Raw genomic sequence first — 6,912 nt, 5'->3', positions numbered from 1 at the left:
TCTACAGGGTCTCACTACACACATGGGACTTGTAGTGATTCTCCTGTTTTCAGCCTCCCAAACACTGGGAATCACTATAAGTCCCATCTGTGGCCACCACACTCTGTCTCAATTGCCACCTCAGTGCACCCTGGGGGTGGGGCCAGCACGGCACGCATGAATGAACCCTGGTTCCTCCATCTGCCTAAGTAGGATGATTGTAGATAGCAATTATGTACTGTGCTTTAAACAAACAGAAGAGTTCACCACAAAGAAGTAATAAGAAATAATAAATGTTTGAAGAGATAAATGTATTTATCCTGCTATGCTATGTAATCATAGGTCAAACAATACATGGTAACTTATTCATATGTACAGCTGCTGTATGTTTGTGTGTCATTTGCAAATAAAGAAATATACACATGTGTGCATACAAATATTAAGCAAAACATACTCTTCACTTTGCACCTTTTGGAACTTTGATCCTATAGTTTGTCTCCCTTAACCAAGTATTTGATTAATCAGAGTTTCCATTTCTGAAATTCCATCCACTTCACAATGCTGTAACAGTGATTATAGCTGAAAATGACAGCAGTTCCAAGTGTTTTTTTTTTCTTTTTTAAAATCTTTTATTTATTTCGTACAAGGTCTTACTACACATTTGTAGTGGTCCTCCTGTTTCAGCCTACCCAGTGCTGGGATTACTGGTATGCATCACCACACCTGGTTTTGTGGCCAGCACGACACATCTGGTGTTTCCGAGCTGTCACATCATGTGGTAACGGGGATTGAACCTGAGTTCTTGTGCTTGCCAGGCAGCTTCTTAGATCGCTGAGTTATCTCCCTCTGCTCAAGTGTCTGTTTCTATTTTCAGAGTGCTAGCCACCAATTATTGATCAACAACAAGTAGTTGGACTAGCCTAAAATCAGCTAGATAACTACCTCCTCTTAACATGAAAATTATATCATGGCGAGAAATAATCTGTAGACTGGCAACATTGCAGTATTCCAGACCTTTATTACTTACTCCCTTCTTTCTCTGGAACTACTTAAAAATCACTAAGGAAAGCCTAAATTCTTTCCCTGGCACCTTTACTAAAACTGTTAAGAAATTATGGACCAGCCTGGGTGTCTGAATTATTTTTTCTCTTTTAAATAAACATTGATAATATTTCCAAAAATAAGTGAGAAAAAGTAATAATTCTAATAACATCCAATTTGAATGGAGAAACACAACATAATTTTTGACAACCAATAGCCTTTGCTTGGGCTGGAATCAGGAAGTGATAGCCTAGTGGGACAACCAAATCAAGAGGTCTAACATATATTGTTTTGTCTATAATACCTGAAGGGTTCTCTTTACATTACTGAGAATACAGTTTAGAAAAGGGATTAGAGATTATGACTTTGTTAAGCAAGTAGTGTGAATAGAATTCCCATATCTAAAAATTCTTAAAGAAAATCAATGAGTCTGTTTTACCATTTATTTGGTTATTTAGTTATTTTTGTAGCATTTCAAATTCCTAATCAAATGACTGCTGTCATTTTGTATCTGAATTAGGATGGCTTTGTAGGATTTGACTCTTGAGAGACCACACAGTATAAGCTGCCCACAAAGTCAATACTAAGTAGATTTCTGTCTGTCCCAGTAAGTTTGTGAAACTGTGATTTTCTCTCTTCTGGAAATAAATAAGTGAAATAACCAGGGATATAGCTCAGCAGCAGAGAACCTGCCTGGCAAGTTCAAGGTAATGAGTGTGGCTCCCCATATAAAAAAAGAAAGAAACAATAAGTGAGAAAAATTTTGCAAGATATACACACAAAGGAAGTAGGTGTGTTAACCAATCATGAACCTCCAGTAAAATCCACTTATGGAGTGTTGAAGCAAGATCATGTACTGGTTAAAAGACAGGAACCATCAGGAGTAATACATTCATCCTTTTTTCTTTCACTTGGCAATTTTTATTTTAAGAGCTCACTATAAGATCAAATCATTGTGTCTCTGTGTGATTCATGACAAGAGAAGACATCATGACAATTCAAGTCATTTTTTAAAAAAAAAAATTGGCAACTGATCAAAACTAGCACAGATAGCTCTAACAACGTTTTACCTCAAATTTACTTTCCCAAAAGGATTAACTTCTTATGGAAATCTATTTCTCTGTCTTTAACTACCAGTTGCCCAAGCTGGAAGCATAGGATTCAAAGAAATCATTTTATTCTCTATTTCCAGATGTCCCATCTAACTTTTAACTCTCTCTAGAATTCATGCCATTTTCATCTCATTGTTTAGTAGTAGGCTTTCCATGGGCCACCTTGCACCACCTCTACCACTTTGATCAGCCCTTAAGAACCAACAAAAACCATGATGTAACTATTTAAATATTATTATGCAGCTTTTACTTCACTTAAAAGAAGTTTTTGCTGCTTAAAAACAAAACACAGCAAGCAAATACATAAGCAATGAAACAGTGGGTCAGACAGTTTCGAGCATTCCCTTGGCAGCCTCTCTTTCAGGACTCCAAAATCCTCCTCTGTATTAAGCATAAGGAAAATGACATCATGGCATTGAAAACAGCTATGATTCTTGCTATGGTTTGGGTCTGAAGTGCACACGTGCCTCCTTCCAAAAGGGTAAAACACCTAAAGAAGCTGTAGTCCAGTACAACTTGAGTCATTCCCATCCCCTACTGGTTATAATAACAATGAATTCTAGGGCGATGCAAGAAGGTGTCTCAAAGTTCTGCATAAACAGTGCCTCCTCTGTTCTTAGAATATGTCCATAATGCATTCCGCCTACAGGAGAGTAGGAGGCTTTGGAGCACTTATTATGTAACTGAAGGGATTATGCAAGTTGTTATTGTTAAATGGATTATTTTCCAAACATCAAGTCAAATACCTTTTAAATCCCTTAATATCCAATTTTCTGAGGACATCTATATATTTTAGTACACAATAGCTCATAGCTAGCATGCAATGTATGTAAAGTTTTCTGTTTAATATGTACTATTTTTAGATCATTGGAGTGATTATCTATTTAATAGGTTTATAAATATGCTTTGTATGCACTTTGCAGCCAAAAATTCTATAAGTTAAAGTTGTTGTTGCAATGAATGACATATACTTCTATCTGGAAGAAAAACTGCAGAGTATTCTCATGAACTATATATATATATATATATATATATATATATATATATATATGCATTTGCAAACATATATAGATACATATTCATCTTTACTCTCAGAAGTTTTGCATCTTTCAGTCTTATGCTTTCATTTTCTCTAACGAAACAAAGCTGTTAGTAGCATCTTCTGACAGATAAAAACTGCAGTGTGGCTACACTTTCTAGACAGGTCACTTCTATAATTTCACACAGGTCAGGTTATTGCAATATAGGTGTTTTGTTTGTGGTTTATTTTTAAACAATTTAGCATGAAGAGTGTGATGAAAGTGTATTACTAGTTTTGATCTGGATGCTAAGGTTAGCTAATTGTCCATATTAACTATTTATATCCAAGTAGCCCCTCTGCTATTAATTAGAACAACCACACACAGAAGCTGCTACCTTAAAGGAAGGATTTAAATTTCCTTTCTCTGAGGTTATACCCAGAGAACTTTATAATCAGCACCATGAACATCTGCAAGATGCAATATGACTGAAATTAGTAGTATTACAATAAGTAAACTGACAAAATTATCATAGAGACACTCCCTTCATCGCATGAACAGGTAAGTATGTAATCTAGTAGACCCCTTATCCTTAGTCCTAAGGAATGCATTCTGGCTTTGAACCCCAAGTCATCTTGAGGCCTGACAATGTTATGAGGTGTTGTAAGAGGACTGACAACCAGAAAGGTTTCTCCTGATCTAACAATGATTCATTTAAGTCTTTCATGCCAAGTGTTTTGAGATCTGGAAAACAGAGAATTAAAACTTCATTGAATTTATAAACAAGACTCCATAACTGTTTATTTGTGTTTATTATAAAATATTTTAGTGTTTCATAGGCCATGGTATTAGGTTAGCTTTCACTGAAACCTGGTACCAAGTCCTGTGGAAAAGCAGCTTACCCGCACTGACCTACAATGACTCGTGTCTAAGACCCCAGAAACAGAATTTCAGAGATGGGTATGATCAAATGGGTTTGAACTAGGTCATGGTAACCTTTCCTCAGTGTCAGTTGTGTGACAAATTTTTACAACATGCTCAGCCCAATTAGGTATTTATTAATGCTTAATGAATGTAATTGAATAGTAGTTCGAACTAAATTAAAATCAACTGCACACAAATACAAAGAACCTCAGTAATTGAAAGAGTGGTCTCAATTCATTTTTAATCAGAAATATCAGAATTATTTTCTCTGTCATAATGGCATGACTAGGTAGAAGTCACACTCTAGTAAAAATTTGTGAAGTCATTCTTAGAAATGTAGTAGAAGGAAAAAAAGTGCTGTTATTTTAATTCTTATTCAGGTAATACCTCTTAAAAGCTGGATGACAATAATGCCACTGAAATGTCCTTGATTTTAATGTAGTCTTCTGTAAATGAGAGAATAAAATTTTCCCATTTTGTCATTAATCAATATATAATATATTAACAATTACAATACTATGTTTTTTTTTGTTTTCCTTTTTTTTTTTTTTTTGGAACCAGGGATTGAACTCAGGCCCTTGCACTTGCCAGGCAAGTGCTTATTCTACTGAGCCATCTCCCCAGCCCCATACTATGTACTGTAAACATGCCATATTCTTTATTCATTAAAACAGCCTTGTAAATTTGATATTTTTATTATCTCCATATTATAGAAGACAGTACTGAGGCACTGAGAGTAAGTGAATGTCACAAAAGTTGTCAAATAATGAGGATAATCTAGATAAATACAGATTCAGATTTTTCTCAGTAAATATCATAGTTGTAAAAAATTCAAAAGAGGTACAGAAGCTCCTGCCAGATCTGAGAAGTGTGCACCCTGATGCCTACCCCATGTGCATTCTGGGTTCCTTTTATTTCTAAGTCTAAGACGGCCAGTCTCAAGGATCAGCTGATTGTGATTTACCATCCAATTTTTACCATAGAAAACCAAGTACCCCAGAATAAGATCACGGTTGTCAGGGCTGGTGCTGTTGGCATGGTCTGTGCCATCAGTATCTTAATGAAAGATGGCAGATGAACTTGCTCTTGTTGATATCATGGAAGACAAATTGAAGGGAGAGAGGATGGATCTCCAACATGGCACCCTTTTCCTTAGGACACCAAAAATTGTCTCTGGCAAAGACTATAAAGTAATTGCAAACTCCAAGCTGGTTATTATCACCACTGGAACACATCAGCAAGGGGGAGAGAGCTGTCTTAATTTGGTGAAGCACTATGTGAGCATCTTCAAGTTCATCATTCTTAATGTAAAGTACAGTCCCAACTGCAAGGTGCTTGTTGCATCCAGCCCAGTAGATATCTTGACTTTTGTGGCTTGGACTATAAGCAGCTTTCCAAGCATCATTTTATCAGCAGTGGTTACAACCTGAATTCAGCCCAGTTCAGCTACCTGATGGGAAAAAGACTGGGTGTGCACACACTGAGCTGCCACAGCTGGATGCTTGGGGAGCACGGAGATTCCAACATCCTTGTGTGGAGTGGCATGAATGATTCTGGTGTTGCACGAAGAATCTGGCCCCTGAGCTGGGAACTGATGGGGATAGGAAGCATTGGAAAGAAGTTCACAAGCAAGTGGTTGACAGTGCATATGAAGTGATCAAACTAAAAGGATACACATCGTAGGCCATTGGATTGTCTGTGGCAGATTTGGCAGAAAGTATAATGAAGAATCTTAGGAGGGTGCATCCAATTTTTACCATGCTTCAGGGGCTCTGTGGAGTCAAGGATGTCTTCCTTATTGTCTCTTGTGTCCTGGGACAGAATGGGATCTCTGATGTTGTTAAGGTGACCCTGACTCTTGAGGAGTGCAGATACCCTGTGGTTGATCCAGAAAAAGCTGCAGTTTTAAAGTCTTCCAGTGTCACTATGTCACTGTCTAAGTTACAAGAGGGTTTAGATGGAGTTGTGCCAGTTGTTCTTTTTATCTGATGTGTAATTAAAGCAGCACTATTAAGACAGCCTGGGGAAACATCAGTTTCCAAAAATTAGAAGTAGAAATTGTTCACAAAACCCCACAGCTCTGTCCTGATGCTGGATAATGCTGCATTTGTAGTCCTGGTTAGTATGAAGTAGCCCCGCATCTCTGAGACACCTCACTGCACAGGCTCCAGTTACTCTTCAAACAGATATGTGTTACTGTTACACAGATTCACCCACCAAGTCTTAATGATTTTTCCCTTGTTGGTCACAGCCTGAGATATAGTGTACAAATCCAATATTGCATGTCTTGTGCATAACTATTTTAAAAGATTTTATTTGTGTATTATATGAGCAGTGTACATTGCCATATAATGTAAAAAGAAAAGATCTACCTGTGAACAGGGTAACCCAGTCTCACACCAACTACAATACCAAATAAACCTTGAACAGTGGCTACTGTTACTGTAAAAAACACTCAAAAGATCTAGTTATTTAACTCTTCAAGCCTAACAGGTTATGATAAATTTGTTTTGGGTTGACTTTTGTCCTCCTATAATTCATATGTGGAAATCCTAGGCTCTAAAATCTCAGAATATGAATGTATTTGGACACAGAACCTCAAAGAGGCAAATCAATTTAAAAAAAATAGTTCTTTGGAACAGACTATATTCCAAAAGACCATTTGGAAATACAGGAAGATAGGATAAGTGAAGGAGATAGTCTTACAAAGAACCTAATGGGATTAGATAGTGATCATGATCTTGAACTTAGGTGAATAATTGTAGAACTGGAATGTGTTAAATGCAACATCATTTTATGACAAAATAAATGAAGAAATAATATGTAGGAAGATTGTT

At 36.7% G+C, this 6,912-nt stretch overlaps 1 pseudogene; it reads left to right on the top strand.

The window, feature by feature from the left end:
- The first annotated feature begins 4,955 nt into the window (after positions 1-4,955).
- On the top strand, positions 4,956-5,984 carry LOC101593013 (annotated as a pseudogene).
- Positions 5,985-6,912: the final 928 nt, after the last annotated feature.

This window comes from Octodon degus, unplaced genomic scaffold (genome assembly GCF_000260255.1).
Source record: "Octodon degus isolate 3935 unplaced genomic scaffold, OctDeg1.0 scaffold00161, whole genome shotgun sequence".
NCBI classification, from domain to species: Eukaryota; Metazoa; Chordata; class Mammalia; order Rodentia; family Octodontidae; genus Octodon; species Octodon degus.
This window is presented reverse-complemented; position numbering and strand designations above follow the sequence as displayed.